Genomic DNA, 8,296 nt, shown 5'->3' on the forward strand with positions numbered 1-8,296 from the left:
AACCACGCAAAGTCATGACGATATCTAAGGCAATGATCATACATATAGGCATCACGTCCGAGATAAGTAGACCGCTACTTTCTGCATCTACTACTATTACTCCGCACAACGACCGCTATCCAGCAAGCATCTAGTGTATTGAGTTCATGACGAACAGAGTAACGCCTTAAGCAAGATGACATGATGTAGAGGGATAAACTCAAACAAATGATGAAACCCCCATCTTTTTACCCTTGATGGCAACAACACGAAGCGTGCCTCGGTGCCCCTTCTGTCACTGGGAGAGGTCACCGCATGGTATGAACCCAAAACCAAGCACTTCTCCCATTGCAAGAATCATAGATCAAGTTGGCCGAACATAACCTACAACTCGAAGAGAATTACAAGGATACGAAATCATGCATATAAGAGATCAGAAGAAACTCAAATAAGATTCATAGATAATCTGATCATAAATCCACAATTCATCGGATCTCGACGAACACACCGCAAAGAAGATTACATCGGATAGATCTCCATGAAGATCATGGAGAACTTTGTATTGAAGATCCAAGAGAGAGAAGAAGCCATCTAGCTACTAGATATGGATCTGAAGGTCTATGGTGAACTACTCGCGCATCATCGGAGAGGTCATGGTGTTGATGAAGAAGCCCTCCGTATCCGAACCCCCCTCCGGCAGGGCACCAGAACGTGCCCCATATGGGATCTTGCGGAGACAGAAGCTTGCGGCGGCGAAAAAGTATTTTCGTGGATCTCTCGCGCAATTTTGGAATTTTTCTGAATTTATAGGCAGAAGAGGTAGGGCAGATGAGCCACAGGGGGCCCACAAGCCTGCTAGGCGCAGGCCCCCTGGCCGTGCCTAGGGGGCTTGTGGGGTCCCCTGGTGGCCCCTGCCTTGGTTATCAAGTCTCGTGCGTATCTTCTGTTCCGGAAAAAAAATCTTTTTGGAAGTTTTATTCCGTTTGTACACCGTTTAAAATCCTCCTGTGAAAAGGGTCAAAAACACGGAAAAAACAGGAACTGGCACTTGGCACTGATCTAATAAGTTAGTCCCAAAAAAGATATAAAAGGCATACAAAATATCCAAAGTTTGACAAGATAATAGCATGGAACCATAAAAAATTCTAGATACGTTGGAGACGTATCACGCTGGAGGGGGCAAGCATAGCCTAGCTCTCAATCTATGTTCATCTTGGCATGTAAGCTACTCACTATAGCTTACATCCCAAGCTGCTTGACATGTAAGCTACCCACTATAGCTTACCTACCAAGCCACCCACACTCATGCCATATAAGGGGCCTTTTGCCCACCACGTATGGCATGGCCTCACTCTCTCCCATCCCACAGACACTCATGTATGAGGCAGAAGCCCATGGATCTCCTCTCCAATACAGCTCCAGGAGCAACCTTGTACTGCAAATACACCTCATATACAGACATGCATGAGTAGGGGTATTATCTCTCCGGAGAGCCCCGAACCTGGGTAAACCACCGCGTGCTACTACCCTATACCGTCCCGGATCTTCCACGAAAGCCTTGCTCTCACCTCGATTAGCCTACCCATGGCACATGTCATGAGAAAACGACAACACTTTAAGTTTCCAAGCATCTTTCCATATGCTATTGACACGGGTATTTCCTTGTCCGTTGGACCGAGAGAGCCTGTCGCCAAACTAGTGGTCAAGTTCCTTATAGTAAGCTGATCAGACAGAAAAGGTCCCCGGTCTCGTGTAGTACCAAGCCATAAAGTCCTCGTATAGTTTACTACTAAGTGGAATTTGCACATCAACGGGCGAGAAGCAATCCCGTAGAAGATGTGCATCCCACCCGTCCGTGTAAGGGTTTATCAATTCCTCCACTTTAGATAACATTAGCAGTCCCTTTGGCGTAATCACTTTTCATGCTGCATTAGTCGGTATCCAGGGGTCGTGCCAAATATCAATATGAGAACTGGATCCCATTGTCCATATGCACCCTCTATTAAAAGTCTGAATACCCGTCGTCGGTGTCAAAACCGGTTGATCTCGAGTAGGGGGTTCAAACTGTGGATCTAGGGTCGATGGGTAACAAGAGACAAAGAATACAATGTTTTACCTAGATTTGGACCCTCTTGATGGCGGTAAAACCCTACGTCCTGCTCTTGTTGGTATTGATGGAATTCTTCAGAGTATAGAGTTGATCTACTATGAGATCGGATGTCATGGTCTAAATCCTAATCGTAATGAGCTTAATGTGTCCTACGAACTACGGCCCTCTCGCTTATATAGATGCCAGGTGTACTAGGGTTACACAAGGTCGGTTATAATAGAGAAGGAATATGTCGATTACTACATCGCCTTGGATTGTACGCCAAGTCTTCGGAAGAGTCCATCTTGAGTCTGATACTTCTACTGATGGTTGAACATGTTGGGATGTCCGGCAAATGAGAATAGGTAAACGACCCAACGACCCCCTAATCCCAGACTCCCTCAGTAACCCCGAACTAGCATCCAATGCCAAAACCTTCCTCTGGTTTCTTCATAGGGACTCTGGCTTGCGAGGCGAGTTCCTCTCTTCCTTTAACCGATGATAGCTCGACTCTTGATGACTTCCTCTCCCTTAAATGCACATAAAAAGATGTATATATACAAATTTTAATTTCCTGGCCGACCATTCAATAATGAGTAGTGTCTTTCCCTATTCGAAAGTTTGTGGTTGGTCAAGGCCTATAGCCTTTCATGAAAGAGAGGTTCGAGACCGTTTTACTGACACGTTCCATCATGTAGATCGTGCCCCTCTTTCCACAAATATGGTTTATGGTTTGGGTTTATCCCACACGCCCATGATCGCATGATTTTATTGGGAAGTAGCGGAGTTTACGGCGTAGCGGCGGGGCCTTAGATATTCTCGCGAGCCATAAAAGGTAAAAACATTCACCTCAGCCTCTTCACGCATCTGAGATCTCGCACACCATCACCATTCCCTGCTATCAAAGCTCTAGCACCCCGTCTCCCCTTCTCCTCCCAGCCTTTCGAATCCCTTCACCAGTCCGACAATGGAAAGTGTTGGTTTCAACGACAAGTGGGAGGTCTCCTCTATCACTCAGAATGACGTTTTGGAGTTGAAGAGTTGCGGCTATCTTCCGAAGAACATAGCCCACCGTGATCCAGAGAAGGACCAGGCCATCCCACTCCCAAAGATGGGGAAAGATTAGTTTTTATTCCTCATTTTATTCCGGGCTTAAGTTTCCCCCTCCATCCATTCATTCGGGGAGTCATGTTCTACTACGGGCTTGACTTCCATGATCTGCCCCCGAATTCCATAACCCACCTCTTAGCCTTCATAACTATGTGTGAAGCATTCTTGCGGGTCCAAACCCACTTCGGCCTCTAGCTGAAGGTCCTCAACGTCAAGCCAAAGGTCATCAACGACGATCAGGAGGACTGCGGAGGGTCGATGATTTGCTAGCTCGGCGGGGCCACATGGCCAAAGGGTACATTCATCGACACCATCAAGTCGTGGCAGAAGGAGTGGTTCTATATCACCAAGCCGTGCAACACAGGCGAGACAGCTCCTCCTACATTTAGATCTGGCCCTCCCACCCATCTTGTGTCCTTGTCGGAAAAGGCCCTAGATTGGGGGGGGGGGGGGGAGACAGCGGAGCTGAAGGCCCTCAAAAAGAAGATCTCCGATATACTAGAGAAAAACGAGCTCACCAACGTGATCCAGGTGATGTTGCATCGCGGCCTTCTCCCCTGTCAGCGCTGGCCCGTCCTGGTGTGGGACTTCAATCTGGAGGATCCGGATAGTGTGGTGGGCCCTGTGCAGTCTTTTTTCCGCACTACTCGCGAGAAGCTGTGGAAGGCACTCTTTAAGCCACAAAAGACTTGGCCCGCCAAGAAGGAAGATGAGGGCCTTTCGCTCCTCAATCCTCAGGGGCCTTAAGTTTTTACCATACCTTTTAGATTCCATCCCTTCCTTTTTTGATAAGGTACTTCTTCGTCCTTCCCTCATGCTTGTAGATCTGGGTGAAAAAGTCCAAAGATATTAACTGTCTCGCACCCTTACCCGAAGAAGAAATGACCCCATTGCTGGCGACCATGTTAGCCGAGAAGTCGTACACGGCTCCAAGGGAGAAGGAGGAGCAGAAGAAGGGGGAAAAGAAGATCCGAGAGGGTCTTCGATCGAAGGGTCCCCCTGTGAAAGCACATATTCTTGGTTGGAACTCTCTGGCAATGGCTAGACGAATGCTATTCTCGATTGCTCAACAATTAGAAATTGTCTTGCAATAACCCACCAGCGCGTGGGATCGAGTTAGTTTTCGAGGGTAGAGTATTCGACCCAAATTTGTTGATTCGCCGGACAGGAAGTAAGAGTATACTCTCAAGTATTAGTAGCTGAATGTGTCAGATTCAACCACACCTGAAAGATTAGTATCTGCTAGCAAAGTATCAACAACAAAGTAATATGATAACAACGGTGTCAGAAACGATCTGTTGACGGCAGACTATTCCTAACGATTGTATCAATGGCGCCAGCCGTTGCCCGTTGACGGAAATTGTCTTTTCCCGTCAACGACGAGTGAACCAGAATTGTAGCAGGTAGCAGCAGTATAACGAGTAGCAGCAGTGGCAAGGAACAGCAGTAGTGACAGCAGTAGCAAGTAGCAATAGTAGCAAGTGACAACATCAGCAACAGTAGTAACATCAGCATGGCAAAACAAGTAACAACAGCAGTGGGACAAACTCGTAGGCAATGGGTCGGTGATTTGTTTGGATGATATTCATCATGCAACAGTTATAACACGGAGAGATATGTGGCTAGCTCCGGTTCGTCAATGTGATGTAGGCATGGATTCTGTGTGTCGTCATACGTGCTTAGGGAAAAGAACTTGCATGGCATCTATTGTCCATCCCTCCCGTGGCAGCGGGGTCCAAAAGGAAACTACGGGATATTAAGGTTCTCCTTTTAATAAAGAACCGGACCAACGCATTAGCACTTGGTGAACACATGAACTCCTCAAACTATGATCATCACCAGGAGTGGTTCCGGTTATTGTCACTCCGGGGTTGCCGGGTCATAACACATAGTAGGTAACTACAACTTGCAAGATCGGATCTATAACACACATATATTGGTGACAACATAATAATTTCAGATCTGAAATCATGGCACTCAGGCCTAGTGACAAGCATTAAGCATGGCAAAGTAGTAGCAACATCAATCTCAGAACATAGTGGATACTAGGGATCAATCCCCGTAAAAACTAACTCGATTACATGATAGATCTCATCCTACTCATCACCGCCCAACGATCCTACGAATAGATTACTCACGAACGATGAAGAGCTTCATGGAATTGGAGAGGGAAGAAGGTTGATGATGACGATGGCGACGATTTCCCCTCTCCGGAGCCCAAAACGGACTCCGGATCTGCCCTCGAGATGAAGAACAGGATGTGGCGGCGCCTCCGCAAACGCGATGAAATCTTCTCTCTTGATTTTTTCTAGGACGAAAGTGAATTTATAGAGCTGAGATTGGGGGCGGCAGATCCACGTGGGCCCCACAAACTTGCTAGCCGCCACAAGGGGGGTGGCGGCTATAGGGCTTGTGGCCCATTGGCCCATCCCCTCCGGTGGATCTTTGCGCAGGTATTTTTCATATTTTCTAGAAATATTCTCCGTAAATTTGCAGGACGTTCTGAGAACTTTCATTTCTGCACAAAAACAACACCAAGGCAATTCTGTTGAAAACAGCGTCAGTCCAGGTTAGTTCCATTCAAATCATGCAAATTAGAGTCCAAAACAAGGGCAAAAGAGTTTGGAAAAGTAGATACGATGGAGACGTATCAACTCCCCCAAGCTTAAAACCTTGCTTGTCCTCAAGCAACTCAGTTGACAAACTGAGAGAGAAAGAAAAACTTTGAAAAACTCGGTTTGATCTTGTTGTTGCAACTATGTCTAACTCATAACCAGAATTTCAGCAAGATCACAAGTTAACCACATAAGCAAGTGACTCAAAGGTCTCACGGTAAACTAATATCAATGGCATAATCAGCTAACGAGCAAATAATAATGATTTTAAAATACCAACACTTCAATCAAAACAAGCATGAAGCAATATGAATAGGTGGTATCTCGCTAGCTCTTTCTGATACCGCAAAACATAAATGCAGAGCACTTTCAAAGATCAAGGCCTAACTAAACATTGTAATTCATGGCAACGAAGATCCAGTCATAGTCATACTCAATATCAATCAAAAGCAAAGCATAAATATGACAGAGGTGCTCTCTAATTGGTGCTTATACAAGAAGAGGATGACTCAATAGGAAAATAAATAGACATGCCGTTTGTAGAGGGAAGCATTGATCTGCAGAGGTGCCAGAGCTCAAGCTTTGAAAACAAATATAATAATTTTGGGTGGCATGCTTTCATTGTCAACGCAATGACCAAGAGTTCTCAATATGTTCCATGCTACTCATGCTATAGTCGGTTCCCAAACAGAAAAGTAAAGTTTTAACTCCCCACCACCAATCAATCACACTCCACGACTAGCCGAATCCTCGGGTACCGTCCATACTAACATCAATCCGGGGGGAGTCTTGTTTTACAGTTATGTTTTCGATTTAAGCGTGGAACTAGGCATTCCAATTACCGGCCCCTTTCTCGTGAATGACAGTGAATAAACACATGTCGAGGATAACACTCCTAGCATGGAAGATACCAATAGCCCCCTGTCACCACATGAGCGGTTCGGGCATGCAAAACAGATTATTTCTTGAAGGTTTAGAGAATGGCACATGCAAATTTACTTGGAACGGCAGGTAGATACCGCAAATAGGTAGATATGGTGGACTCTCATGGAAAAACTTTTGGGTTTATGGAAGTGGATGCACAAGCAGTATTCCGCTTAGTACAAGTGAAGGCTAGCAAAAGACTGGGAAGCGACCAACTAGAGAGCGATAGCAGTCATCAAGATGCAATGAGTTTGACTAACATTGAATGCAAGCATGAACAAGATATAAATCACCATGAACACGAACATCATAGAGGCTATGTTGATTTTGTTTCAACTACATGCATGGACATGTGCCAAGTCAAGCCACTTGAATCATTCAAAGGAGAATACCATCCTATCATACTACATCATAGTCATCTCAAAATCTATGTTGGCATTCAAGACAAACCATTATAAGCTCTCGGCTAGTTAAGCATGGAATCAGAAATTATGATCTCTAAGTTGTCATTACAAACATGGTTCTCTCTCAACAAAGCTGAATGAGGCATGACAAGCTAGTCATATTTACAAAAACAAAATAGATAGAGTTCATACCAGCTTTTCAGTCTCGGTCACTTCATCATGTATCATCATTATTGCCTTTCATTTGCACAATCGAACGATGTGAACAATAATAAGAGCGCTCGTGCATTGGACTAAGCTGAATCTGCAGGCAAACACAAAGGAGAAGACAAAGTAATATGGCTCTTTGAAAGCTAAACAGGCATGCATGCAAGAACCACTAAACATTGAAACCAATATCTTCTACCTTGACCCAAAGAAAAAGAAAACTATTTACATAGGAAAGCTCCCAACAGGCAAAAGAAGAAAGAAAAATCTTTTTGGGTTTTCTCAAAAGGACACAAAAGAAGAAAATGAAAATAAACTAGCATGGATAATTCAGTGGCAAAGTGTAAACACTGGCTAACAAAGTGAAAGCATAAGCATGAATGTAAGGTCGGTGAGAACACGTACTCCCCCAAGCTTAGGCTTTTGGCCTAGCTTGGTCTACTCCCAAGGCGGGAAATATCCAGCTCCGGGATACTCCGGAGCAGACTGTGGATGCCACTGCTGTGTGAGCTCCTCTGGCTCCCACTGATAAACTGGCGTCTGGCACTCAACTGGCGGCTCGGGCATGGGCACCTGTGGTTGGGCCAATCCCCAATATGCGTAGATGTCCGAGGGCATAATAGTGTACCTGCCTGCATGAAGATCGAACAAAGAAGGGGCAGGCAAAGTAATAGTCTCTCGAGTACCCTGACTAAATACCACGTTATAAATCATCCGTCTACTAGCATCTCTATCCAGAAAATCATGGCGAACCATGCTGTCATAATCCATATATTTCTCAGGGAGAAGCATCTCTCCTTCCTCTCCCAGTCTAATGGGTATCTCAAAGTGTCTGGTAAGACGGGTAGCATAGATACCTCCATAGACGACACCCTTGGAACGGTTGGTGTTCAACCGCTGGTATACTATATCACCTAGGCTATAAGTCTTATCGTTATAAAAGCCTTCGCGCAAAACCACAAGGTCTG

This window comes from Hordeum vulgare, chromosome 1H (assembly GCF_904849725.1).
Source record: "Hordeum vulgare subsp. vulgare chromosome 1H, MorexV3_pseudomolecules_assembly, whole genome shotgun sequence".
Lineage (NCBI taxonomy): Eukaryota > Viridiplantae > Streptophyta > Magnoliopsida > Poales > Poaceae > Hordeum > Hordeum vulgare.